The following is a 27,725-nucleotide window of genomic DNA, read 5'->3' as shown; positions in this document are numbered from 1 at the left end:
GCTAACAGACCTGCTGAATATTTCCAACATCTTCTGCTTTTATTTTCAACTTTCCATCTGAGCAGCTTTTCTGACGATATAACACAAATTATGACAGCATTGGGATTGGAAACCCAGTCGCTCATAAGACTGGAACATAAATCCACATAACCACACTAATAGAGATTAAATTCTGGCACTGATGACTGGTAATTAAAAGTGAGTTTTCTTGCTGTGCGCTCTCTGAGTCCAGGGCTTTGTAATGAGAATGAAGGAAATATGAGAAACTTCTGAGCCGTGTTCCTGTGACGATGTGACCGAGAGGTTCAGTCGACGGCCCATGAATCCATTACACCTGCACACATGGTTTTGAATTCCATCCTCATGGTTATTGTGGTGAAGAAGAATGTGTTCTTTTATTCCTTTTATCAACACATCCAAGATTCCTGAATCTGAGTTCCATCCTTCCCCAGGCCGCAGTGCCGCCTTACTCTGTTTGCTCAAATCTACGAAACCATCATTTCAGCCCAAACACTTCCTCCAGGGAGATGTGGAGAGTGTAAGATCTGAGCTATGTGAAGTATCAAAGTGGATAATTGTATCCTGGTGAAAGGAATATCTCTCCACAGATGCTGCCTGACCTGCTGAATGTTTCCAGCATTGTCTGTTTTTAATTTTCTGCTTTCACGTTAAAGGTTTCCTTTTTTTTTTGTTTTCTTGCCCCAAGTGTGCAGCTCCAGGCACAACATTTCTGTCTTCTTCTCACACAAAAGTTTGCTCTTTATTTTCCTGCATGCACTGTAAAATCAGCCGTTTCCACACACATTGATCTGTGCCATGGCTTTCAAAACCTTTTTTTCCATAGTTTCAGAGAGTCTAAGCGTTTCTTAGTGAATTCACAAGGACATGGGGATTATAGAGGCTGAGAGGGAATATAAGGGGTTAATATGTTATCCAGAGGATCTAAAGACTATAAGTGTGTACAGTGACAGTAAGGGACTCTCAGAGTATATCAATGAAATAATAGAGCATATTAGAGAAGATATTAGAGAAGGAGACTCAAAGTGTTTAAGGAAGGGTCAGGATCGATCAGATAGGATGAAGAACGTTCAGGATGCATTAAAGAGGAGAACGCATGATCAGATTACATCAGATATACCCATCCTCAATGATGGGGGAGCCCAGCACATCAGTGCAAAGGACAAGGCTGAAGAATTTGCATCCATCTTCAGCCAAAACTGCTGAGTGGATGTTCCATCTTGGCCTCCTTTTGATGCCGCCAGCATCACAGATGCCAAGCGTCAGCTAATATGATTCACTCCACGTGATATCAAGAATCTGCGGAAGGCATTAGATACTGCAAAGGCCCTGAAAACATTCCGAAAATAGAATTGAAGACCTGTGCTTCAGAACTTGCCGCTCCCCTAGCCAAGCTTTTCCAGTACAGCTACAATACTGGCATCTACATGGCAATGTGGAAATTGCTCAGGTATGTAATGTACACAAAATGCAGGACAAATCCAACTCGGTCATTTACCACCCGATCAGTCGACTCCCGATCATCAGGAATGTGATGGCAGGTGTTGGCGACGGTGCGATGAAGCAGCACTTGCTCAGCAATAACCTGCCCAGTGACGCTCTGTTTGGGTTCTACCAGGGCCACTCAGCTCCTGAACTCGTTACAGCCTTGGTCCAAACATGGACAAAACAGCTAAACTGCAGTGGTGAGGTGAGATTGACTGCCCTTGACATCAAGGCAGCATTTGACCGAGTTTAACATCAAGGAGCCCAAGCAAAATGGAGCGAATGGGAATCAGGGGGATAACTCTCCACTGATTGGAGTCACACTGTGCTCAAACAAAGATGGTTGTGGTTGTTGGAGGTCAATCATCTCAGCTCCAGATCACTATTGTAGCAGTTCCTCAGCGTAGTGTCCAAGGCTCAACCATCTTCAGCTGCTTCATCACTGACTTCCATCCATCATAAGGACAGATGTAAGGATGTTTGTTGATAATTGCACAATTTTCAGCACCATTCGTGACTCTTCAGATACTGAAGCAGTCAAGGTTCATATGCAAAAAGACCTGGATAATATCCACGCTTGGACTGATAAGTGGTGAGTAACATTCACGTCACACAAGTGCCAGGAAATGACCATCTCCAACAAGAGACAATCTAACCACCTCCACTTGATATTCAGTGACATCACGATCGCTGAAACCTCGACTATCAACATTCTGGGAGTTACCATTGACCAGAAACTAACCTGGACCAGCCACATAAATACCGTGGCTACAAGAGGGTGTCAGAGGCTCTGAATTCTGTAACGAGTAACCGACCACCTGACACCCCAAAGCCTGTCTGCCAGCAACATGACACAAGTCAGGAGTGTGACGGAATACTCTCCACTCACCTGAATTTTGTTGGAGCTGCACTCACTCAGGAAGCTCGAAACAATCCAGGACAAAGCAGCCCGCTTGAGTGGCACCCCATCCGCCACCACAAACATTCACTCCCTTCACCAGCGATGCACAGTGGCAGCAGAGTGTGTCATCTACAACATGCACTGCAACAGCTCACTACAATTCCTTCGACAGAACTTTCCAAATGCGTGACCTATCCCACCTGGTAGGACAAGGACAGCAGATGAGTGGGAACATCTGCAAGTTCCCCTCCAAGCTATACATTATCCTGACTTGGAATATATCACCATTCCTTTACTGTTATTGGATCAAAATCCTGTATCTCCCTCCCTAACAGCACCGTGGGTGCACCTGCACTACATGGACTGCAGCGGTTCAAGAAGGCAGCTCAACACCACCTTCTCAAGGGCAATTAAAGATGGACAATAAATGCTGGTCTTGCCAGCGATGCCCACAACCCACGAAATGAATTTTAAGACGTTGGGAAATTATCAGAAATCAGCCAAATTAGTGGCACTGGTTTGTCCTGGCTGTCTCTCTTTAGGCTTCAGACACTCTCGGTGTATATGACTGTTCACTCTGTATGAGTCAATGTGGTTCACATTTTGGAAATTTGCAGCAGACATGTTTGCTGTTCCTTCCTCCTGTTCCTCCTTGATTACTTCTGCCTGTGTGTAACTCAGGCTCCGTTTGTGGGTAGGTCTTGTCCAGGTGTCCTCATCACACAGGTTGCAGCACTTACTCTACTTCCAGTCCTTTGTCTGGTGGCCTTCCTGCTTGCAGCTACTTTGTATTTGGCCGCCACGTGTCCAGAATCTCCACATCACTGAATTTCCTCATCCCTGGACATGATGCAAGGTGAAGGACAGCGAAGCTGTTTTGGAAAGTATTTGCACTTGGGAGTGTGTAAAATCGAAAGGTACCAAAAGGAAAATCTAGTCTCCAGCTTTGTGAATCTTTAGAAATGCTTTGGAAAATGGGGCTGTTACTTTATTTTGAGGTTGTTCTTGGAACAGAGATGGCTGAGGGGAGATCTGATTGAAATGTACAAAATGTTGAGGGGCCTGAGTAGAGTGGAGGTGAATGGCCTATTTACTTTCACAGAGAGGACAGTGACTCGGGGCATAGATTTAAAGTGATTGGTAGAAAAACTAGAGGGGAGATGAGGAACAATCTTTTCATCCAGAGGGTGGTGGGGGTTTGGAACTCACTGTCTGAAAGGGTAGTTGAGGTAGAAACCCTCGACTCATTTAAGAGGAGTCTTGATATGCATCTCAAGTGTCATAATCTTCAGGGCTACTAACCAAATGCTGGAAGGTGGGTTAGAAGGGGTGGATCAATTTTTGACCACACAGACGCAATTGGCCAAGTGGCTTCTTTCCGTACCTTAAACTTTCCATAATTCCGTTATTCTACGATTCAAGATGAGAACACAACGCACCACATTTAAAGCAACAAGGGAAAAAAGAAGTTTCTCTCTATGTCCCCGACTAATTTGAAGAAAGATTGAGGGAGCTAGGGCTTTTCTCATTGGAACGAAGAAGGATGATAGGTGACTTGATAGAGGGGTACAATATGATGAGAGGCATAGATAGAGTGGATAGTCAGAGACTTTTTCCCAAGGTGGAAAGGGCTATCACCAGGGGGCATAATTTTAGGGTGATTGGAGGAAGGTTTTGGGGAGATGTCAGAGGTAGGTTCTTTGCACAGAGAGTGGTGGATGCGTGGAATGCGCTGCCAGCGGTGGTAGTGGAAGCAGATACATTTGGGGCATTTCAGCGACTCTTGGATAGGTACATGGATGATAGTAGAATAAATGGTAGGTAGTTAATTAGATCTTGTGTAGGTTTAAGGTTCGGCACAACATCGTGGGCCGAAGGGCCTGTACTGTGCTTTACTGTTCTATGTTCTATGTTCTATGTTCTATATTCTAATTCATTTCCAAATCCTAAAATACTCAATCAAATCACCCATTACACTCCGATATTCCAAGGAATGCAGGCCTGCATGAATGAATCACACCTCATAATTTAACCATGAGAGCCTTGGCTGCATTCTGGCGAATTTTCACTGCCCTGTTTCCAAGGCCAATGTGTATGTTTTATAAAGGGCTGAGACCAAAACTATGCACAGTACTCCAGGTGTGGTCTAACCAAAATATTGTGTAGTTGGAGCAAAACGTCTCCTTTATATAACAGTATAGAATTTAATCATAACATTGTTACAGCACAGAAGGAGGTGTTTCTGCCCTTTATATTAATGCAGGCTCTCTGCAAGAGCAACTCAGCTGGTTCAACACACCCACCTTTTGCATACAGCTCTGCACATTTATTTTTTCCTCAGATAATTATCCATTTTTTTTCTTATTCGTTCTTGAGATATGAAGGTTCCTGGCAATGCCGGAATATACTTCCCATCCCTAATTGCACTTGGGAAGGTGGTGGTGAGCTGCCTTCTTGAACCACTGAAGTCCATATGGTGAGGTACATGCAAAGTGCTGTTAGGGAGGGAGTTCCAGGATTTAGACTCAGCAATATAGTTCCAAGTCAGGATGTTGAGTGACTTGGAGGGAGGCATGCAGGTGGTGCTGTTCCCATGCACCTACTGCTTTCGTCTTCCAGGTGATACTGGTTGCGAGTTTGCAATGAGTTGTGAATTGGTCATGGGTTGAAGAGAGAATTGTTCCTCACCATCATAGATGCCAGTCTTTAGACAATTCAATTAAATCCACGTGATAGCAAGAGATGGGCGAAGGCACTGGATTCAGAAACGTCTGTGGGCCCTGACAAAATCCCAGCAGTCATACGGAAGACATGTGCTCTGTAACAAGCCATGTCCTTAGACAAGCTGTTCCAGTGCAGCTCCAATACAGAAAATTTGGAAAATCGCCCAAGTATGCCCTGTCCACAAAAATCGGGAGAAATCCAATCCGGCCAATTGTCTACTCTCAATCATCAGCAAAGTGATGGAAGGTGTCGTTGACAGTGCTATGAAGTGCATTTGCTCAGTAACAACTTGCTGACCGATACTCAGTTTGGGTTCCACCAGGGGCACTCAATTTCAGGCCTCAAAACCACCTTGGTCCAAACATGGAAAATATAGGTGTATGCAAGAAAATTTTGTATCCACGCTGTCACTGGTCCTTTAATTCCATCCAGGTTAGTTTTTCCTGGAAGTCGATTATGTGGTATTTCACCAGGTGTCTTTTTGAAGTCCATATACACAATAACAACCAGACTACCGCTGCCCTCATCAACTTTCTCCATTACTTCAACAAAGAACACACTTCGTGAGAAAAGCACCAACTGCCATAAGATCTAAATTAGGTTTACTGTGTCAGCATGTAAATGCATGGAGTGTGGTAAATAAGGTTGGTGAGTTCCAAGTTTCAGAGGCCCAAGTGGAAATATGATGTCGTGATCACGGAAACCTGACTCAAAATGGACAGAACTGGGTCCCAAATGTACTTGGCTACAAGGAGTGCAGAAAAGATAGCTACGGAAAGAAAGGAGGAAGGGTAGAAGTATTAATTAAGGAGAACGTTACAGTGCTGGAGACTGAGGATGTCCTAGAGGGGACAAGGAAAGAATGGGTTCCGAAGAAGGGTCACTGACCCGAAACGTTAACTCTGCTTCTCTTTTCACAGATGCTGTCAGACCTGCTGAGTGATTCCAGCATTTCTTGATTTTATTTCAGATTTCCAGCATCTGCAGTATTTTGCTTTTATATTAAGGAAAGAATGTATTTGGTTGGAGCTAAAAAAAACAATCGAGTCACATTTCGATTGCTGGGTGAATTCCAGAGACCACCAGCTAGTCGGAAAGCTATCGAGGAACAAATATACAGAGAGGTGCAAGAATTATAGAATAGCAATAATGGGGGATTTAATGTATCCTAATATAGATTGGGAGATGACTCGTGCAATGGGCAGAGAAATCACTCAACAGCTCTTGTTACATCTAAGGAGTGAGAAACAAGTTAATCTTCCAAGTTGATGATCATTCATCAGAGCTGGAGATGTCAGAGATGTAACAGGCTGGAAAAAGAACAGCGACAGAGCTAGGGGAGTAATAGAAAACAAGCAAAGGGCTGTGAAAAGTTGCAATACGGAGTGATATACTGACTGAAGAGATGCTGGTGCAAGGCAAAATGTGGGTGATAATGGGATAGGTTTTTCTGCCTTCTGTTCAAACTTGCAGAAATATTGCTCCTTATCAACCAATCGGAATTACTCGGGCAAATAAGCACGCCGGGCCGAATGGCCTCTTTCTGTGCAGTACATTTTTATAATTGTATTTTTCTCAACACTACTGCGACTGCCTTTCACAGTCATTCTGCCATCTTGCAACCATTGCAGCCAAATACACTTTCCTGTCTTGTATCTTTGCCTTCTGACATTATGACACTGAGGAAATTCAGAGAGAAGTTTTCTTGTCATTTCTATCAGCAGATTTGGAACCAGACCTGCTGAATGACATTTTTAATGGTGCCAACCCTTCACTGCAGCTCAGCTCATCAAAAGATTTGCTGTTGTCATCGGCCTGTTAGGTATATTTTTGCACTACATCTGCTGAACAACATTAGTTTCTGGCAGCTCCACTTTCTTCTCTGGAGGAGCAGAGGGAGCTGGAGAAAAAGCAGTGACAGAAGTGGTCGTGAAAGGCTCTATATAAATGCAAGGCTTTATTTCTTTCTAAATCCATGCCCCCTGGTTATTGATCTCTCTGATCATGGAAACAGGTCCTCACTACCCACTCTATCCAGGTCCCTCATAATTTTCTGCACCTCCATTAAATCTCCCCTTAGCTTCCTCTGTTTCAAGGAAAACAAATCCAACCTTATACCATCTTTCCTCATAGCTCATCTGCATGTAAATGAGGTTCAGGATGAGTTTCCCAGTTTTTCTCCCTGAATCTGATGAAACTGATCATTGTCATTGGAATCCTTTTCGACGTGGATCCGATGCTATTTGTCCCCCAGAAAGTGACCATTGTCATTCTGTTACTCTGAACAGTTTCTTTTCGTACTAAGGCTGCACTGGAACTTCCCACTTTTAAAGTATTATCATTCACTGTACATTAGGCTTCATCTACAAACTTGTCTCTAACATGACCAGTGATTCAGAGGACATTTTTCACTTGTAAACCAGGAAGTGTGATATTCACAACAGCGTGCTGCAGAAAGACGCTGTTTGAGCACGGGTGACAGTGGTGGAGGAATGGAGAGCTGGGGTTTGCTCGTGAAAGCAGCAACAAAGTTTAAAACAATCACACTGAACACGGGGGTCTAACCCATGAGCAGGAGATTAAGAGTCTCATGCTCCACTGACTAAGGTAACTAGGCAACCCACGGTGGCGTTGTCATTTTTCTGTGTTCCGAGATGTAAAAGGAAATTGATCAATAAAAGCTCAAGGATGCAACACATTCCACTCAATCATCAATAACATCATTCCCATCTTCCACTTCTTAGCTGCACCTCCTTCCAAAGATTGCGATCCATTTTATTGAGGAATTGTTTTGGGGTTTATTATTTACCTACTTTGTGTCATCATTTTGATATGAGATTCTCTTCAGTATCCACCAGAAATTGAATTGCAAACCTAACAGACAAACACGAAAAGCACAAATTCCATGGTGCTCATTTTCAGATGCAGAACAGTCAGCTTTTAAATAACATGAACACATTTTACAGGGAAGCGATTTCGAAAGTTGTTACTTTTGTTTGTGACTCAGTCACTCCTGAGTCTGTGCTCAGAGTATGGGGAGGTTTGGCCCAGACTGTAGTGTCCTGTGTCCCATGGATGTACAGTAATCCTCTGATTGATTTGTTGTTTTGTGTTGGCAGTGGGTGATTGGAGAGTGTGGAGGTGGAATATTGCTGCTTGTCCCGGTCTCACTCACTGTGGAGCTGGGAAAGAGTGAATAATTGATGTATTTGTTTCCATGTGTGACATGCAGCTTAGACTTGCTGTTATTAACCGAGGCAACACAGAATAATCCTTTCATAATCTCCCACAAATTTGAACAGAAATCAACAGTAATGTTCCACTTTGAGGATGACTTTCTGCACTGTCAGTGGTGGAAACGAAAGTGAGTGAAAGACGCTGTGGACAGCTTGAGTGTACAGAACTGTACAGAGGAAAAGCAAATGTAACAGGTCTGTGACTTAATGCAATTTGATAACATGTATTGACGAATGTGTATCACTCAACTTTTCCTAGTATTGCATGGAATGTGTTTTGATAAGGTTTCAATGTGGTTTTGAACTGGGGACCGTTTCCAAATACAAGACGGATGATAACTCTAACGTTATAGAAATACTGCACTGCAATCAACATGGGGAGCATAACCAGAATGTTAAACTGTTATTTTAAATTAGCACGAGGTGATTTTTTTCAAATTCATCTTTAAATGATCTATAAATGATTCCAAGCTCATGACATTCTGGCTATTTCAGCAGCCGTGTTGAAAACATCAAATGTTTTGGCTTTTGACGTCATCAGTCTTCAGGAAAATATAATTCAGGAATGTGAAATTCCAGATCCGTGGATAGACTGGAGAAGCTGGGGTTGTTCATTTTCGAGCAGAGGAGAGAGGAGAATTGATGAAAATGTTTAAATGAAGGGTTTAGATAGAAGAATTAAAGAGGAACTGTTTCTCTTGGCTGAAGGATTGAAAAACCAGAGAGTACAGATTGAAGAAGATTGGCAGAAGAAAAGGTGACATCGAGATCTGCTGAAAGATCACTGACCTGAAACATTAACTCTGTTTCTCACTCCACAGATGCTGGCGAACCTGCTGAGTATTTCCATCACTTTCTGCTCTTATTTTAGATTTCCAGCAACAACTGTATTTTTGGTTTTGTGCTCAGTTTCATCCCAAGTTGGGCACGTTTATTTTTAACTTTGCTGTTGCTTTTATGACCGAACTCCATTTACCAGGTATAATACTTTATTGCATGCAGTTGTCGCCGAGTGGTTAAGATGATAAACTTAACAATCTGTTGTGAATTGTGTGTGAGTGCTCGGGTCCTGCTGCCTACCTTTCTGATTATTTCAAAGTTTAACCAGGTCCCTGCAGAGCCAATCATCAGTTACAGGTAATAAAATCCTGCACCTTTCAATCCCTCCAGGATTTTCTCATTTGCATTTCAAAATGTACCTTTAGAAATGGAACAAAAATCTGCCAAATTGGAGATACTCTTTCTTTCCGGCTGTCTGTCTCTCTTTCGGCCTCCCTCACTCTCGGTGTACATATCTGTGTGTTTTGCTCTATGTGTGTCAATGTGGTTCAATTCCCTGAGGAGGTGACTGGAATTTTACCTTCACAAACTTGATTTATTTTAGTTGTGTAGCATCATTTTAAAATGTTGCAGTGGAAAGTAGCAGGGTAAAAATAATAAAAGACGAGATTGTCTCTTTCTGCATTTTCTTGAGTGGAGACTGTTCAGCGACTAACTGCCGGTGTATTAAAAAGCAGAGGATGATTTAAATTTTAACTGAGCAACATTTAAACAGATATAGACCGAGTCGTTATAGTCGAGTGGTTAGGTAATGAATACATCGAGAGAATGAATTAATAAATTTAAAAAAAACAAAGTGAAATCCCTCGGACATTAGGAATTGTTTCCACCGCTGCCAGCTCTCACAGGGAACAGGAAAATAAACGTTCATTGACAACTTATACCAGAACGGAGGGCTGAAAACCAACAGGAAAACCTCGAAAATAGAGAAGGCTGGAAGGTGACCTGATAGAATTTGCGATGCTTTGTCCCTGTTTCATCAGGTATTAGAGGCGAAATTTAGTCACTGAGCTTCAGGTTTACATTTGCTGATCCGGAATCAAACAAACAGCAAGATTTTTATAGACCTGGAAAGAAAGATTCTATATTGAGATGCAATTCTTAAGATCATATTTTGACATCTGATGGATCAGCATTTTTGTCCAACTCTCTCTCTCTCTCTCTCTGCCATTAAATGACTGCAGTAACCACACTTTAAAAGTACTTCCTTGACTGGAAAGTGCTTTGTGAGATCCTGGGGACGTGAAAGGTGCTGGTTTCTTTTCTTTTCTTACTTTCTGTCTGTCAGTCTCAGTGAAGTAAAATATGGAATTGTGGAGTGAATCTGTTCCTTTCAGCATCTACTCCACACTCTGCCATTCTCTTTCTCCTTTTCTCTCTTTTTCTCTTTGTTTCCCTCTCATCGGTGTCTGTCTGGAATAAAAATCCTCCCTCGGGGCTGGTGGATGAACCCAGGTCTGCTAACAGTGCGATTCTTGGACTGATGCTTCTGTCGCGGATACACAACTATGAGTTGTGTTCCTTCCTTTTTAGTTCAGTGGTGAGTATCCTTACCTATCACATGGGGAGTGTGGAGTCAATTTCTACATGGGGAGGTTGCACATTTTCAAGACATCGGAATGTTTCATGGTGCAGCTTCATCTCAAAATATAATGGCGAATGTTAGCAGAGATAAAAATGCAAGAGGGAATGTTCTGTTTAAGAATTTTCTGAAGCAGTGACCGTTTCATCATGAAGTGCCCTCACAGTACACAGTGATAGATAATTGTGATTTTAATCTAATACTGATTTCTGTTCGTGCTGCTCAGTGACACTGCTTCATATCTGCCAGTCTGCCATGTTGGAACTTGTTAAAATTGATGAAGAATAAAAGAAGTACGCCTGTCGCAACAACCCTAATATAAAAGCAAAATATTGCAGATGCTGGAAATCTGAAATAAAAACAAAATGTGCTGGAAATATTCAGCACGTCTGACCGCATCTGTGGAGAGTGCGGCAGAGTTAACGTTTAAGGTCAGCGACATTTCACTAGAACTGGCAAAGGTTAGCAATGTAATAGATTTTAAGCAAATAAAGTGAGGTGGTGCAAAAGAGAACAAAAGAACAAAGAGAACAGAAGAACAAATATTATTCCTAATGAGCTTTATTACGTTTTTATTCAGCAAGGAATGTATTTTTGTGTCATTTCATACAGCAGCAAGAAAATTTCATTCCCTGACCGTGTTTCATTCCTTGACTAGGAATATAACCATGTCTGCGATGTCGAAAGCATTGAATTCCACAAGACCACCAGGGAATCTGCCAGAATTCACTACAAGTGAGCTGCTCCACGCTACATTTGCTATTTCTTCACTTCAGGCCATTTTCACCACAGATTAGTTTTTCATTAAAACAATCAAATGTTTACCTGAAACACAAAAGCCTTGTTCAGGCAATGACAGCACCGAATGTGTTGACATGAGCACAAAGCTGCAGATGTACAATTTTCAATTTCCAAGATGAACCGACCTCATCAATGTACAAAGCAGCACACTGCCATCATACATCAATAGAAACAACTGACACACATCAAATTCTGCCAGTTTCATGTGGGATCTCCTTCGGCTTCTATCATTGCTTTTTCTCCAGCTCTCTCTGTTCCCCCAGCTCCCAGGTGAGTTAGATGCCTGATGTGAACACATCGAATTCATGAAACCCAGATTTCCCTGGAAAGCCAGGAATGGGAATGAAAGATGGAGGACATTGGGAAACAATGGGTGTTGCAGATAATGGGATAAATAAGCACTGTGATCTCATCTTCCTGCTTCTTCCAGATACTGAATACTGGAATGTGTAAGAGTTGTTCCCATTAGCAATTATCCCCAGTCACACTCTCCTTCCAATCTTTTACCACTTGCTTATATTTCAAACTCTGCATAATTTCTCACTGGTTTTCAATGTGTATTTGGCTCTAATTGGTTGTAAGTTGGTAGAATGACTGTGAAGGCAGCAGCAGTGCTGTTAATGAACATACAATAGCAGAAGCGTACAGTACAGAAGGAGGCCATTCGGTCCAGCATGATTCGTTGACAGAGCAGTTGTGATTGGTTGATCAGGAATGATATTTGTGCAGATTGAGCAGCAGGCAGAAATATCTGCCCCATTGCCTGCCACCCATATTTTCCTGGCCTTTTCCTCACTTTCATCAGTTCATCACTCTGTGTTCTAACATGTTCCCCTTTCCATCCCAAGCTCTGTCTCTATAACTGTTAGTGACCAGTTACATCTCTGACTTCTTCAGCTCTGCTGCACAATCACCGACCTGGACCTTTAATTGTGTTTCGCTCTCTCCACAGATACCGCAGGTGGCTCAGCTGCAAAGCAGGGCAGGAAAAAGAGTGGAAGAGCTATAGTGATAGGGGATTCTATCGTGACGTGTACAGATAGGCGTTTCTGTGGTGGGAAACGGTCTCCAGGATGGTATGTTGCCTCCCTGGTTCTCTGGTCAAGTATGTCATGGAGCAGCTGCAGGACATTCTGAAGGGGGAGGGTGAACATTCAGAGTTCGTGGTACACACCGACATTGGCAGAAAGAGGGATGAGGCACTGCAACAAGAATTTAGGGAGCTAGGTAGAAGATTGAAAAACAGGATCTCAAACGGTGTATTCTCCGGATTACTCCTGGTGCCACGTGTGAGTGAGTATAGGAATAGGAGGAAAGAGCAGATGAATGCGTGGCTGAGGAGATGGTGCAGGAGCGATCACTGGGTATGTTACTGGTGTGCAAGTTGCGTGGTTTGCACCTGAACTGGAACGGGACCAAAATCTTGCTGAGAGGTTTGCTAGTGCTGTTGGGGGTCCGGGGCTGGGGTGGGGGGGGGGGGGGCGGGGGGTGCTGGGGCGGTGTGGGTGGGGTTGCTGGGTGCGAACATATTTTGGCAGGGGGATGGGATACAAAGTGGAGGTACAGTCGGGGATGATGCACAGCCAAATATAAAAGAGAAATTGAGTCAGTGTGAAAGGCAGAGCAAATATTGTTAAGGCACAAGTGAAAAATGCAAGGCTGGATTGCATCTATTTTAATGAAAGGAATCTTACCAGTAAGGCAGATTAATTGAGGGCGAAGATTATCACATTGGATTAATATATTATTGATATCACAGAGACATGATTGATGGAGGGGCAGGACTGGCAGCTCAATATTCCAGGGTATAGAATCTACAGGCGAAACAGGGGTCCATTAGGGGCCAAAGTGGCAATCTGTGTGTGGAGCCGGAGGTTATAGGTGAGGTTTTAAAAATTACTTTTCATCTGTGTTCACTATGGAGAAGGACGATGTGGGTGTAGACATCAGGGAGGGTGATTGTGATATACTTGAACACATTAACATTGATAGGGAGGAATCATTACCTGTTTTAGCGGGCTTAAAATTTGCTAAATCCCCAGGCCCAGGTGCGATGTATCCCAGGCTATGATGTGAGGCAAGGGAGGTGATCACAGGGGCTTTGACACAAATTTTCAGATCCTATCTGGCCACAGGAGACATACCAGAGGATTGGAGGACAGCGAATATGGTACCTTTCTTCAAGATAGATTCCAGGGATAAACCAGGCAATGACAGACCGGTGAATCTAACATCAGTGGTTGTGCAACTATTGGAAGAAATTCTGAGGGACAGGATTAATCTCCACTTGGAGAGGCAGGGATTAATTAGGGATAGTTAACATGTCTTTGTCAGGGAGGGATCGTGTCTAACTAACTTGATTGAATTCTTTGAGGTGGTGACTAGATGTGTAGATGAGGGTAAACCAGTTGATGTAGTCAAATGGACTTTAGTAAGTCTTTTGATAAAGTCCCGCATGGGAGATTGGTTAAGAAGGTAAGGGCCCATGGGATCCAGGGAACTTTGGCAAAGTGGATCAAAAATTGGCTTAGTGGCAGGAGGCAGAGGGTGGTCGTCGAGGGTTGTTTTTGTGAGTGGAAGCCTGTGACAAGTGGTGTAGCGCAGGGATCACTGCTGGGACCCTTGCTGTTTGTAGTGTACATGAATGATTTAGACGTGAATATAGGAGGTATGATCAGTAAATTCGCAGATGACACGAAAATTGGTGGTGTCGTAAATAGTGAGGAGGAAAGCCTTAGATTACAGGACGATATAGAGGGGCTGGTAAGATGGGTGGAGCAGTGGCAAATGGAATTTAATCCTGAGAAGTGTGAGGTGATGCATTTTGGAGGCCTAACAAGGCAAGGGAATATACAATGGATGGTAGGACCCTAGGAAGTACAGAATGTCTGGGGGACCTTGGTGTACTTGTCTATAGACCACTGAAAGCAGCAGCACTGGCAGATGAGGTGGTTAGGCAGGCATATGGGATAATTGCCTTTATTAGCCGAGGCACAGAATATAAGAGCAGGGAGGTTATGATGGAACTGTACAAAATGCTAGTTAGGCCACAGCTGGTGTACTGTGCACAGTACTCTGGGCAGCACACTATAGGAAGGATGTGATTGCCCTGGAGAGGGTGCAGAGGAGATTCACGATGATGTTTTCTGACCTGGAGCATTTCAGTTATGAAGAGAGACTGAAATGGCTCGAGTTATTTTCCTGAGAGTAGAGAAGGCTGAGGGGGGACACGATTGAGGTATACAAAATTATGAGGGGCATTGATAGGTTCGACAGGAAGAAACTTTTTCCTAAGCGGACGTGTCAATAACCAGGGGGCATAGATTGAAGGTAGGGGGCAGGAGGTTTAGAGTGGATTTGAGGGAAAAAGTTCACTCAGAGGGTGTTTGGAATTTGGACCACACTGCCTGAAAAGGGTTGGTAGAGGCAGGAACCCTCACAACATTTACCAAGTATTTCGATGAGCACTTGAAACGGCAGAGAATACAAGGCTACGGACCAAGTGCTGAAAAATGGGATGAGAATAGTTAGGTTCTTCATGACCGGCACAGACACAATTGGCCGAAGGGCGTGTTTTTCTGCTATATAACTCTATGACCGGCAGAGTTGCGAACCATTTGCTGTTTCTTTTTAATGTCAGTCACGTTTGTGAGAGTTGTCATCACAGTAAAAAAACTGATTACTTTCTGACCAGGAATCGAACCCAGAACGCGAGAGTGAATGCATTGAGCCCACGCCACTCGAACACCAGTGAAGCTCACCCACGCTTTTCAATATTAACTGCTTTTCCCATTTCTGCTGATTTGTTTGTTTATTTCTCACACATTTTTTGCCTTTTGTTCAGTTTATGACAAATCCACGATCTCTGATTGATATTGAGACATTTGAACATTTCCAACCAGCAAAGTGAGTAGTCAACTCAAGAAAAATGACGCAAAGCCGCTGCGAGCAGGGTTTGAACCTGCGCAGGGAAATTCCCCATTGGATTTCAAGTCCAACGCCTTAACCACTCGGCCATCACAGCTCAGATGCTGCTTGCTCTTCTAATTAAATCATTGGTACAATGCATTAGACAATTGCTGAAATTAGACATATTCTGGGGAATCATTGTCTTTGAGCCTTGAGTTGAGTTGCATCTCCCAGTGTATGTTAAAATTAACATGATGGAATCAGTGTAGTTTACAACACAGAAGGAATCCTCTCGACCCGCTGAGCCTGCACCGGCTCTTTGAAAAATCAGTCAGTTTAATCCCACATCCAGCTTTTCCCCATCACCCTGGAAATCAGTCCTCTTCTCTTCTCGCTATTCTCTGTTTTATGGACCTCAGAAAATTATGTATCCGCGCTGCCACTGGTCCTTTAATTCCATCACTTTAATTTTTCTAACAAGTTGATTATGTGGTATTTCACCAAATGCTTTTTAAAGTCCATCTCCACAACATCAATCACATTACCGCTACCCTCATCAACTTTAGAGTTATACAGCTATACAGCACAGGAATAGGCCCTTCGTACCATCGTATCTGTGCCAGCTATCAAGCACCCATCTATTCTAATCCCATTTCGAGCACTTGGCCCGCAGCCTTGTATGCTATGGCGTTTCAAGTGCTCATCTAAATACTTATTAAATGTTGTGAGTGTTCCTGCCGCTACCACCCCTTCAGGGAGTGTGTTCCAGTTTCTTTCTCCATTAATTCATCACAGAACAAATTTCATGAGAAAAACATCATCTGCCATGAAAACAAAACCCAGTTCATCAATTCACATCCCTTGGCAAAGAAGATTCCCCAAAGAAATATTGTCAACAACCCACCGCTGACCTTCCAAAGGCCAGCCCTGCTTTTGCAGCATGTGTCTGCCGAGCGGTCGGACCTAAGTGTATAGACTCAGTTCAAGGTCCAAATGAACATTGGTGTGAATGGAACGTTTGTAACCTCGAAACAGCGGTGGTAACCGAGCGATGTTAACGGCTTTAAGACCGTGAAAGTGAATGTTACAGTCAGCTAAGCCGCAGTGAAATGAAATGGAAGCAAGTGAGTGTTAATAGTGGAAGGAATAATCTGAGAGAAGGGGCGGGTTTGAATGTTGGAACGTGAAGCACAGGCATGTGTAAGTGAAATACTGTAAAAGGAGACAGTAGTTTTTTTTCTCCATCAAGAAGAAATTCATTTTCAAGAAGTAAGGATTGGTTATTTGTTGCATTCCATTAGTTGGTGCAGCAGCCGGTTTAAGACATAAAGCAAGCTCTGTCTGGATTTGGAGTTGCTGTGAAGAGGATTTCTCGACATAAGCTGCCTGATCTGCTGAATATTTCTAACATGTGATGCTTTTATTTTGAACTTTCCACCTGAGCAGCTTTTCTGCTGATATAAGAAACAGCAAGTGTCCCAGCACCGATCCCTGTGGTACACCATTGGTCACCGATATAACACAAATTATAACCGCTTTGGGAATGAAACCCCAGTTCAATGGAATTATGATCGCTGAAACCCCGACTATCAACAACTTTGGGGGATGCCATTGACCAGAAACAGAACTGAATTAGCCACATACATACTGTGTCTACAACAGCGGGTCCGAGGCTGGGAATTCTGCAGCGATTAACCCAACACCTGACACCCCAAAGCCTGTCCGCCATCTACAAGACACAAGTCAGGAGTGCGATGGAATACTCTCCACTTACTTGAATGATATTGGAGCTGCATTCAGGAAGCTCAACTCCATCCGGGACATATCAGCCCACTTGATTGGCAGCCCATCCACCACCACAAACATTCACTCCCTTTGCCACCAAAGCACAATAGCAGCAGTGTGTATCATCTACAAGATACACTGCAGCAACTCACCACAACTCCTTCAACAGCACTTTGCAATTCGACAGCACTTTGCAAACGCGTGACCTCTGCCACCTGGAAGGGCAAGGACAGCAGATGAGTGGGAACATCACTATCTGCAAGTTCCACTCCAGGCCACACACCATCCTGACTTGGAAATATATCACCGTTCCTTTACTGATATTGGATCAAAATCCTGGAACTCCCTCCCTAACAGCACTGTCCGTGCACCGACACCACATGGACTGCAGTGGTTCAAGAAGGCAGCTCACCACCACCTTCTCAAGGGAAATTAGGGATGGGCAATAAATGCTAGTCTTGCCAGCGATGCCCATATCCCATGAAATAAATTTTAAGAAGTCAGAAATGAAACAGAACTCAGCCAAATTAGTGGCACTGTTTTGTCCTGGCTGTCTCTCTTTAGGCTTTCGTCACTTTTGGTGTATATGACTGTTCACTCTGTGTGAGTCAATGTGGTTCACATTTTGGAACTTTGCAGCAGACATGTTTGCTGTTCCTTCCTCCTGTTTCTCCTTGATTATTTCTGCCTGTGTGTAACTGAGGCTGCGTTTTGGGTAGGTCCTGTCCAGGTGTCCTCATCACACATGTTGCAGCACTTACTCTACTTCCAGTCCTTTGTCTGGTGGCCTTCCAGCTTACAGCTGCTTTGTATTTGGCCGCCACGTGTCCAGAATCTCCACATAACTGAATTTCCTCATCCCTGGGCATGATGAAAGGCGAAGGACAGCGAGGCGGTTTTGGAAAGTATTTGCACTTGGGAGTGCGAAAAATTGAATGGTACGAAAAGGAAAATCCAGTCTCCAGCTTTGAAAATCTTATGGGAAATGGAGTTGTTAATTTATTTTCGGGTTGTTCTTGGAACAGAGATGGCTGACGGGAGATCTGATTGAAATGTACAAGATGTTGAGGGGCCTGGATAGAGTGGAGGTGACTGGCCTATTTACTTTGGAAGAGAGATCAGAGACGAGGGGCATAGATTTAAAGTGATTGGTAGAAAAGTTAGAAGGGAGATGGGAGATGAGGAGAAGTCTTTTCACCCAGAGGGTGGTGAGGGTCTGGAACTCACTATCTAAATGGGTAGTTGGGGCAGAAAAACTCGACTCATTCAAAAGGAGTCTGGATATTCACCATCTGCAGATGTTTCAGTAGCTGTGCTCTGAAACCCTCTCAGTGCCTTTCAACAGGTCGATTCATGACAGAATGTGCACACTGGGAGAAAAGGAATGCTCCCTCACCATTTAAAATTGAGTACAATTTTTCTAGTTAGCTTCCTGTCCACAATGATCAAGTGAAAAAGACGTTTCTCTCTATTTACCCTCCTCATTCATTTCCTGATCCTAAAATACTCAATCAAATCACCCATTAACCACCCAAAGTCTATGGAATGCAAGCCTATTTTAATTAATCACATCGCATAATTTAACCATTAGAGCCTTGGCTGCATTCTGGTGAAATTTCACTGCCCTGTTTCCAAGGCCAATGTGTATCCTTTATAATGTGCTGTGACCAAAACTATACACAGTATTCCAGGTATGGTCTAACCAGCATATTGTGCAGTTGAAGCCAAATTTCTCTTTTTACAACAGAATAGAACAGAATAACAAAATTGTTATCGTACAGAAGGAGATCATAGGGCCTTTCTTGTGCATCCTGGCTCTCTGCAAGAGCAACTCAGCTGGTCCAACACATCTGCATTTTCAACATAGCTCTGCAAATGTTTCTCTTCAGATAATTACCCATTATTTTTCTTCTTCCTTATTGGGATATGAGAGTCCCTGGCAATGCCAGCAATAACTGCCCATCAGTAATTGTGCTTGGGAAGGTGATGGTGAGCTGCCTTCTTGAACCGCTGAAGTCTATATGGGGAGGCACTCAGACAGTGATGTTAGGGAGGGAATTCCGGCATTTTGACCCTGCAATATAGTTCTAGGTCAGGATGCTGTGTGACTTGGAGGGAGGCATGCAGGTGGCGGTGTTCCCATGCATCTACTGCTCTTGTCCTTCGAGGTGATACTGGTTGCAGGTTTGCAAGCAGTTGTGAAAGGAGCATTGGTGAGTTGCTGCGGTACATCATGTATATGGTACGTACTGCTGCCACTGTGCACCATAGTGGAGCAAGTGAATGTTTAATGTGGTGGATAGGGTGATGATGAAGCAGGTTGGTTCGTCTTAGATGCTGTTGAACCTTCAGAGTGTGTTTGGGGCTGAAATCATGCAGGCAAGTGGAGAGCTTTCCATCACACCCTGACTTCTGCCTTCTAGATGGTGGACAGGTTTTGGGGAGTTAGAAGATGAGTTGCAGAATTTCCAGCCCCGGACCCACTCTTGCAGCCACAGTATGTTTATCGCTGTTCCTGGTTTCTGGGCAAGGCTAATCCCCAGGATGTTGATGGTGGAGGATTCAGCGATGATAATGCCTTCAAGGGGAGATGTTTAGAATTTCTCTTGTCGGGGATGAAAATTGTCCAGCAATTGTGAGGTGTGACTGTAACTTGCCGTTTATCAGTCCAAGCTTGACTGTAGTCCAGGCCTTGCTGCATATGCATATGGACTGCTTCAGTGTCTGAGGAGTCTAGAATGGTACCAACCATACTGCAATCATCAGCGAGCATCCCCACGTCTGACCTCGTGATGGAGGGACGGTCATTGATGAAGAATCTGAAGTTGATTGGGTCCAGGACAAGACTCTGAGGAACTCCTGCAATTATGTCCAGGAGCTGAGATGATTGACGCCCAACAACACAACCATCTGCCTTTTAAAATGGAAGAATAGAAGATAGGAGCAGGAGTAGGCCATTCGGCCCTTCGAGCCTGGTCCGCCATTCATTATGATCATGGCTGATCATACAACTCACTAATCTGTTTCTGCTTTTCCCCCACATCCATCGATCCCTTTGAGCCCAAGAGCTTGAAAACATACAATGTTTTGACCTCAACTGCTTTCTGGGGGAGCGAATTCCACAGGTTCACCACTTTCTGGGTGAAGAAACGTCTCCTCATCTCAGTCCTGAATTTTTTAAAATTCATTCATGGGATGTGGGCGACGCTGGCCAGGCCAGCATTTATTGCCCATCCCTAATTGCCCTTGAGAAGGTGATGGTGAGCTCCCTTCCTGAACCGCTGCAGTCCATTTGGTGTAGGTATACCCACAGTGCTGTTCGGAAGGGAGTTCCAGGATTTTGACCAAGCGACAGTGAAGGAGCGGCGATATAGTTCCAAGTCAGGATGGTGTGTGACTTGGAGGGGAACTTGCAGGTGGTGGTGTTCCCATGTATTTGCTGCCCTTGTCCTTCTAGTTGGTAGATGTCGCGGGTTTGGAAGGTGCTGTCTAAGGAGCCTTGGTGCATTGCTGCAGTGCATCTTGTAGGTGGTACATACTGCTGCCACTGTGCGTCGGTGGTGGAGGGAGTGAATGTTTGTAGATGGGGTGACAATCAAGCGGGCTGCTTTGTCCTGGATGGTGTTGAGCTTCTTGAGTGTTGTTGGAGCTGCACCCATCCAGGCAAGTGGAGAGTATTCCATCACACTCCTGACTTATGCCTTGTAGATGGTGGGCAGGCTTTGGGGAGTCAGAAACTGAGTTACTCGCCTCAGGATTCCTAGCCTCTGACCTGCTCTTGTAGCCATGGTATTTATATGGCTACTCCAGTTCAGTTTCTGGTCAATGGTAACCCCTAGGATGTTGATAGTGGGGGATTCAGCGATGGTAATGCTGTTGAATGTCAAGGGGAGATGGTTAGATTCTCTCTTGTTGGAGATGGACATTGTCTGGCACTTGTGTGGCGCGAATGTTACTTGCCACTTATCAGCCAAAGCCTGGATATTGTCCAGGTCTTGCTGCATTTCTACACGGACTGCTTCAGTATCTGAGGAGTCACGAATGGCGCTGAACATTGTGCAATCATCAGCGAACATCCCCACTTCTGACCTTATGATTGAAGGAAAGCCATTGATAAAGCAGTTGAAGATGGTTGGGCCTAGGACACTACCCTGAGGAACTCCTGCAGTGATGTCCTGGAGCTCAGATGATTGACCTCCAACAACCACAACCATCTTCCTTTGCACCAGGTATGACTCCAGACAGCGAAGGGCTTTCCCCCTGATTTCCCTTGACCTCAGTTTTGCCAGGGCTCCTTGATGCCATACTCAGTCAAAGGCTGCCTTGATGTCAAGGGCAGTCACTCTCACCTCACCTCTTGAGTTCAGCTCTTTTGTCCATGTTTGAACCAAGGCTATAATGAGGCCAGGAGCTGAGTGGCCCTGGCGGAACCCAAACTGAGTGTCACTGAGCAATGGTTTACCCCGTATCCTTAGACTATGACCACTGGTTCTGGACTCCCCCACCATCGGGAACATCCTTCCTGCATCTACCCTGTCAATGCCTGTTAGAAATTTATAGGTTTCTATGAGATCCCCCTCCCCACCCCCACACACACACAACCCGCCCCCACCCCACACCCACCACCCACCCCCGCCCCCACCCCTTCACTTTTCTGAACTCCAGCGAATATAATCCTAACCAATTCAATCTCTCATACGTCAGTCTCGCCATCCCAAAATTCAGTCTGGTACACCTTCGTTGCACTCCCTCGAGAGCAAGAACATCCTCCCTCAGATAAGGCGACCAAAACTGCTCAGTATTCCAGGTGTGGCCTCACCAAGGCCCTGTAGAATTGCAGCAAGACATTCATGCTCCTGCACTCGAATCCTATCACAATGAAGGCCATTTTAACATTTGCATTTATTTAAACACCTGTTGCACCTGCATGCTTACGTTTAGCGACTGGCGAACGAGAACACCCAGGTCTCGTTGGATATTCTTCTCTCTCAGTTTTTTTGGCATTTAGATAATAATCTGCCTTCCTGTTTTTGCCACCAAAGTGGATAACATCACATTTATTCACATTATACTTCATCTGCCGTACATTAGTTTGATCAATTTGCTTACCCACTATTTTTTTCATGTTTGTACTTGCGGCTGTTCAATTTTCAGTCCGTTAACACCCTTTCTGTACGAATGCTTTGTCTTTCAACGCATAATTTATGTATCATTGCTCCATGACCTTCTGGCCAACAATTCTGTGACCTTGTCCTATTTCCACCTTCTCCTTGTTATCTCTTGCCACACGCATACTTTACTTGCTTATGACCTTTTACATTTCTAATATTTGCCAGTTCTGAAGAAGGGTCACTGACCTGAAACGTTAACTTCTCTCTCCACAGATGCTGCCAGACCTGCTGAGTATTTCCAGCATTTCTTGTTTTTATTTCAAATACCCTGGATGTTCGTTTCCCATCTCTGGTCAGCCTGCAGCGATGTCTCCGTAATCCCAACTATATCATACCCGTTTACATCCAATTGCGCAATTAATTCATCCACTTTATTGCTCATACCGACCATTCCCTGGTGTGCAGCAAGGTTAGACTCAAACCAAAGAAGCTGCATCACTCCAAGCAGAATTTCTTATCCACAGCTGTTACATAAATTTCTAAATTCAACTTGAAAAAGCCCTTCAAAACACCCCCACAGGGGATGCAGAGACCAAGTGGGCCCACATCAGAGACGCCATCTATGAGTCAGCTATGATCACCTATGGAAAACGTGTGAAGCAGAATGCAGACTGGTTTCAATCTCACTTTGAAGAGCTGGACCCTGTCATAGCTGCTAAGCGCATTGCACTGTTGAACTCCAAGAAAGCCCCCAGCGAGCTAACAATTGTAGCACTTATAGCAACCAGAAATGCTGCACTAAGAACAGCCAGGCGCTGCTCAAATGACTACTGGCAACACCTATGCAGCCATATTCAGCTGGCCTCGGACACCGGAAGCATCAGAGATATGTATGATGGCATTAAGAGAGCTTCTGGGCCAACCATCTAGAAGATCGCCCCCCTCAAATCTAAATCAGGGGACACAACCACTGAACAACGCAAACAAATGGACCTCTGGGTGGAGCACTACCTAGAACTGTACTCCAGGGAAAATGTTGTCACTCAGACCGCCCTCAATGCAGCCCAGTCTCTGCCAGTCATGGATGAGCTGGACGAACAGCAAACAAAATCGGAACTCAGTGATGCCATTGATTCTCTGGCCAGCGGAAATGCCCCTGGGAAGGACAGCATTACCCCTGAAATAATCAAGAGTGCTAAGCCTGCTATACTCTCAGCACTCTACAAACTGCTTTGCCTGTGCTGGGACGAGGGAGCAGTACAACAGGACATGCACGATGCCAATATCATCACCCTCTATAAGAACAAAGGTGACCGCGGTGACTGCAACAACTACTGTGGAGTCACCCTGCTCAGTATAGTGGGGAAGTCTTCGCTCCAGTCGCTTTAAACAGACTCCAGAAGCTGGCCGTGCATGTCTACCCTGAGGCACAATGTGGCTTTCGAGCAGAGAGATTGATCATTGACATGCTGTTCTCCCTTCGTCAGCTACTGGAGAATGGCCGTGAAAAACAGATGCCCCTCTGCGTTGCTTTCATTGATCTCACCAAAGCCTTTGACCTCGTCAGCAGACGTGGTCTCTTCAGATTACTAGAAAAGATCGGATGTCCACCAAAGCTACAAAGTATCATCACCTCATTCCATGACAATATGAAAGGCACAATCCAGTGCAGCGGTGCCTCATCAGACCCCTTTCCTATCTTGAGTGGCGTGAAACAGGACTGTGTTCTCGCACCAACACTGTTTGGGATCTTCTTCTCCCTGCTGCTCTCACATGCATTCAAGTCTTCAGAAGAAGGAATTTTCCTCCACACAAGATCAGGTGGCAGGTTGTTCAACCTTTCCCGTCTAAGAGCGAAGACCAAAGTACGGAAATTACTCATCAGGGAACTCCTCTTTGCTGACGATGCTGCATTAACATCTCACACTGGAGAGTGTCTGCAGAGTCTCATCGACAGGTTTGCGGCTGCCTACAACGAATTTGGCCAAACAATCAGCCTCAAGAAAATGAACATCATGGGACAGGACGTCAGAAATGCTCCATCCATCAATATCGGTGATCACGCTCCGGAAGTGGTTCAAGGGTTCACCTACCTAGTCTCAACTATCACCAGTAACCTGTCTCTCGATGCACAAATCAACAAGCGCATGGGAAAGGCTTCCACTGCTATGTCCAGACTGGCCAAGAGAGTGTGGGAAAATGGCACACTGACACAGAACACAAAGGTCCGAGTGTATCAAGCCTGTGTCCTCAGTACCTTGCTTTACAGCAGCGAGGCCTGGACAACATATTTCAGCCAAGAGCGATGTTTCAATTCATTCCATGTTCGCTGCCTCCAGAGAATCCTTGGCATCAGGTGACTGGATCGGATCTCCAACACAGAAGTCCTCGAGGCCGCCAACGTCCCCAACTTATGCATCCTACAGACCCAGTGGTGCTTGAGATGGCTTGGCCATGTGAGCTGCATGGAAGATGGCAAGATCCCCAAGGACACATTGTGCAGTGAGCTCGTCACTGGTACCAGACCCACCAGCCGTCCATGTCTCTGCTTTAAAGACGTCTGCAAGCGCAACATGAAGTCCTGTGACATTGATCACACGTCGTTGGAGTCAGTTGCCAGTGATCGTCAGAGCTGGTGGGTAGCCATAAAGGCGGGGCTAAAGCGTGGTGAGTCGAAGAGACTGAGCAGTTGACAGGAAAAAAGACAGAAATGCAAGGGGAGAGCCAACTGTGTAACAGCCCTGACAACCAATTTTATCTGCAGCACATGTGGAAGTGTCTGTCACTCTCGAATTGGCCTTTATCGCCACTCCAAGCACTGCTCCACAAAGCACTGACCACCTCCAGGCGCTTACCCATTGTATCTGGAGACAAGGAGGCCAAAGAAGAAGATTGTTAATAATCCACACGTGAAGTCACAAAGACTTAAGGCTTGTCTTTTTAACATTACTTGTCTCCTTCCCACTATTTTTCACTGTGGCCCTGTTTGATTCTGGCCCTTGATTTCTCTGCCTATCACTTTTCTTATTCCCCCTTGGTTCTTTAATGGGCGGATTGGACTTTTCCCGATTTTTGTAGACAGGACATAGCTGGGCTAATTTCGCATTGTCAGGAAGATGTGCTTTTTGCAATTGTACTGAAACAACTTCTCTCAGGCCACAGCTGGTTCGAGAGCACTGATCTTCAGTATGACAGTTGGAATTGTGTCAGGGCCCATCGTGTTTTGTATTTTCAGTGCTTTCACCCGTCTCTTGATAGCACGTGGATTTAATGGAATTATCTAAAGGCTGGCATCAATGATGATAAGGACCAATCTTCTCTTCAACCCAGGACCGAATCTGCTTCCACCACACTCTCGGTATTGGACATAGCTGTGGCCCCAGCACTGATCCTTGAGGCACTCCACGAGTTACGGTCTGATATCTTGAAAATGCTCCATTTATCCCTACTCGTTGCTTTCTGTCTGTTAACCTCTAAGTCCTCCTCGCATGTTAATATATTACTTCAATTCCATGAGCGATTATCCAGTGTATTAATCTTCGATGGTATCTTACCGAATGCCTTTTGAAAATCCAATTATACCACATTCCTGCCCTTTCAGTTACATACTCAGAATTCTGGAATAAATCTGTCAATCAAGATTTCCATTCGGTAAAAACATGTTGACTTTGTTTGATCAGACAATGATTTCCCAATTGCTTGTTAATACTTCCTTTATCACAGAATAGAACATTTTCCAGACGACTGATGTTAGGCTAACTTGCCTGTAATTCCCCATACTATATGGGCAGCGTTCTGTCGCCAGTGGCGCAATCGGTTTGCGCGTGGTACTAATACAGCAGTGCAATGAATGAACTGTGCCGAGATTGTGAGTTCGAGCCTCACCTGAAGCACCTAATTTTAGCAACGGGGTGCAATGAGAAACAGCTTCACACTGCAGAGAGGTTCGTCTGAACTGGCCAGAAGAAGGGAAAGAAAACAACGATGAGGTGACATTAAAGGAACAGGAGCCACGTGCCGTGAGTGCACTGCAAAACTTCATAGTCATTTGCAGCAGCGAAGGAGACAACTCGGTCCATGCCATCTCTGCACAGAGCAACGCAGTCAGACTCGATGCCCGTAGCCCTGCAAGCTTACTTTTCTCAGAATTCCTCCTGAAGGCATTGATCATTTCTGACTCCACCACTCTTGTGGGCAGCGAGTTCCAGGTCATTATCACTTGAGATATAAAAACAGTGCTTCCTCATACTCCCCGCATCTTTTTTTTCCACAGAACTGGCAATTTGTGGTCACCACTCCTTGTGCCATTTGTTAATGGAAACAATTTTTCCTTGTCTAACTTATCCCAGCCTGTCATAATCTGGTACACTTCTATTAAATCTCCCCTCAATCTCTTTTGTTCTAAGGAGAACAAGCCAGCTCTGCCAACCTAACCTTGTAACTAAAATGCTCCATCCCTGGAACCCTTCTGTTAAATCTCCTCAGCACCCTCTCAAGGACCCTCATATCGTTCGTGAAATGTGGTGACAAGAACAGGACAGAGTTGTGGCTAACCAGAGCTTTATAGAGGTTCACCAAAATTGTACTGACTACTTCTATTTATAAAGCCGAAGATTCCTTATGCTTAACTAACTATTCTCTCAATATATCTTGCCACCTTCAAAGATCTATGCACCTGCACCCCCAGGTCACTCTGTTCCAGCACATTCTTTAGAATTATGCTATTACATCTACATTGCCTCTCCTTAATGCCTCTGTCAAAATGCATCACTTCACACTTGTCAGTATCAAATTCTATCTGCCACCATTCTGTCCATTCCACTACCCTATCTATGCCCCGTTGTCAGCTGTTCATATTATGCTCACTGGTTGCTGCAGCTCCAAGTTTGTTGTCATCAGCAAATTTTGAAATTCTGTTATCTTGGGGAACATCACTATCTACCATTCTCCAGTCTGAAAAACAACCATTTTCATTGACTCGTTGTTTTCAGTCCTTCAGCCAATAATTTATTCAAATGGACACTGACCCTCCTGTTCCAAAAGTCACAATTTTGTTAACAAGCCTTTTCTGTGGTACCTTATCAAATATTTTGTTAAAATCCATATAAACAACATTCAACACACTCCCTTCATCAAACGTTTCCATTACTTCAACAAAAAATTCAATTAAATTAGTCATGCATGATCTGTCTTTTACAAATCCCTTCTGGTTATCCTTAATTAACTTGAACATCTCTACATGTAAATTGATATTTTCCCTGACTATTGTTTCGAAAATCTTACCCACCACTGATGTTAAACCAACTGGCATGTAATTGCTAGGACTGACCTTA

The 27,725-nt window shown here is 44.3% G+C and overlaps 1 protein-coding gene and 1 non-coding gene across 2 annotated transcripts in view; one reads left to right on the top strand and one right to left on the bottom strand.

The window, feature by feature from the left end:
- LOC137348833 (zinc finger protein 850-like) overlaps positions 1-27,725 on the top strand; it is a gene marked incomplete at its 5' end in the record, with an annotated part of 277,096 nt that overhangs the window by 183,978 nt on the left and 65,393 nt on the right. The window lies entirely within an intron of this gene.
- trnas-uga (transfer RNA serine (anticodon UGA)) lies at positions 15,528-15,611 on the bottom strand. The gene has a single exon. It is a non-coding gene; the product is annotated as a tRNA-Ser (tRNA).

Source organism: Heterodontus francisci, chromosome 34, assembly GCF_036365525.1.
Source record: "Heterodontus francisci isolate sHetFra1 chromosome 34, sHetFra1.hap1, whole genome shotgun sequence".
NCBI classification, from domain to species: domain Eukaryota; kingdom Metazoa; phylum Chordata; class Chondrichthyes; order Heterodontiformes; family Heterodontidae; genus Heterodontus; species Heterodontus francisci.
The sequence above is the reverse complement of the archived record's forward strand: the minus strand, read 5'-3'. Positions and strand labels throughout refer to the sequence as shown.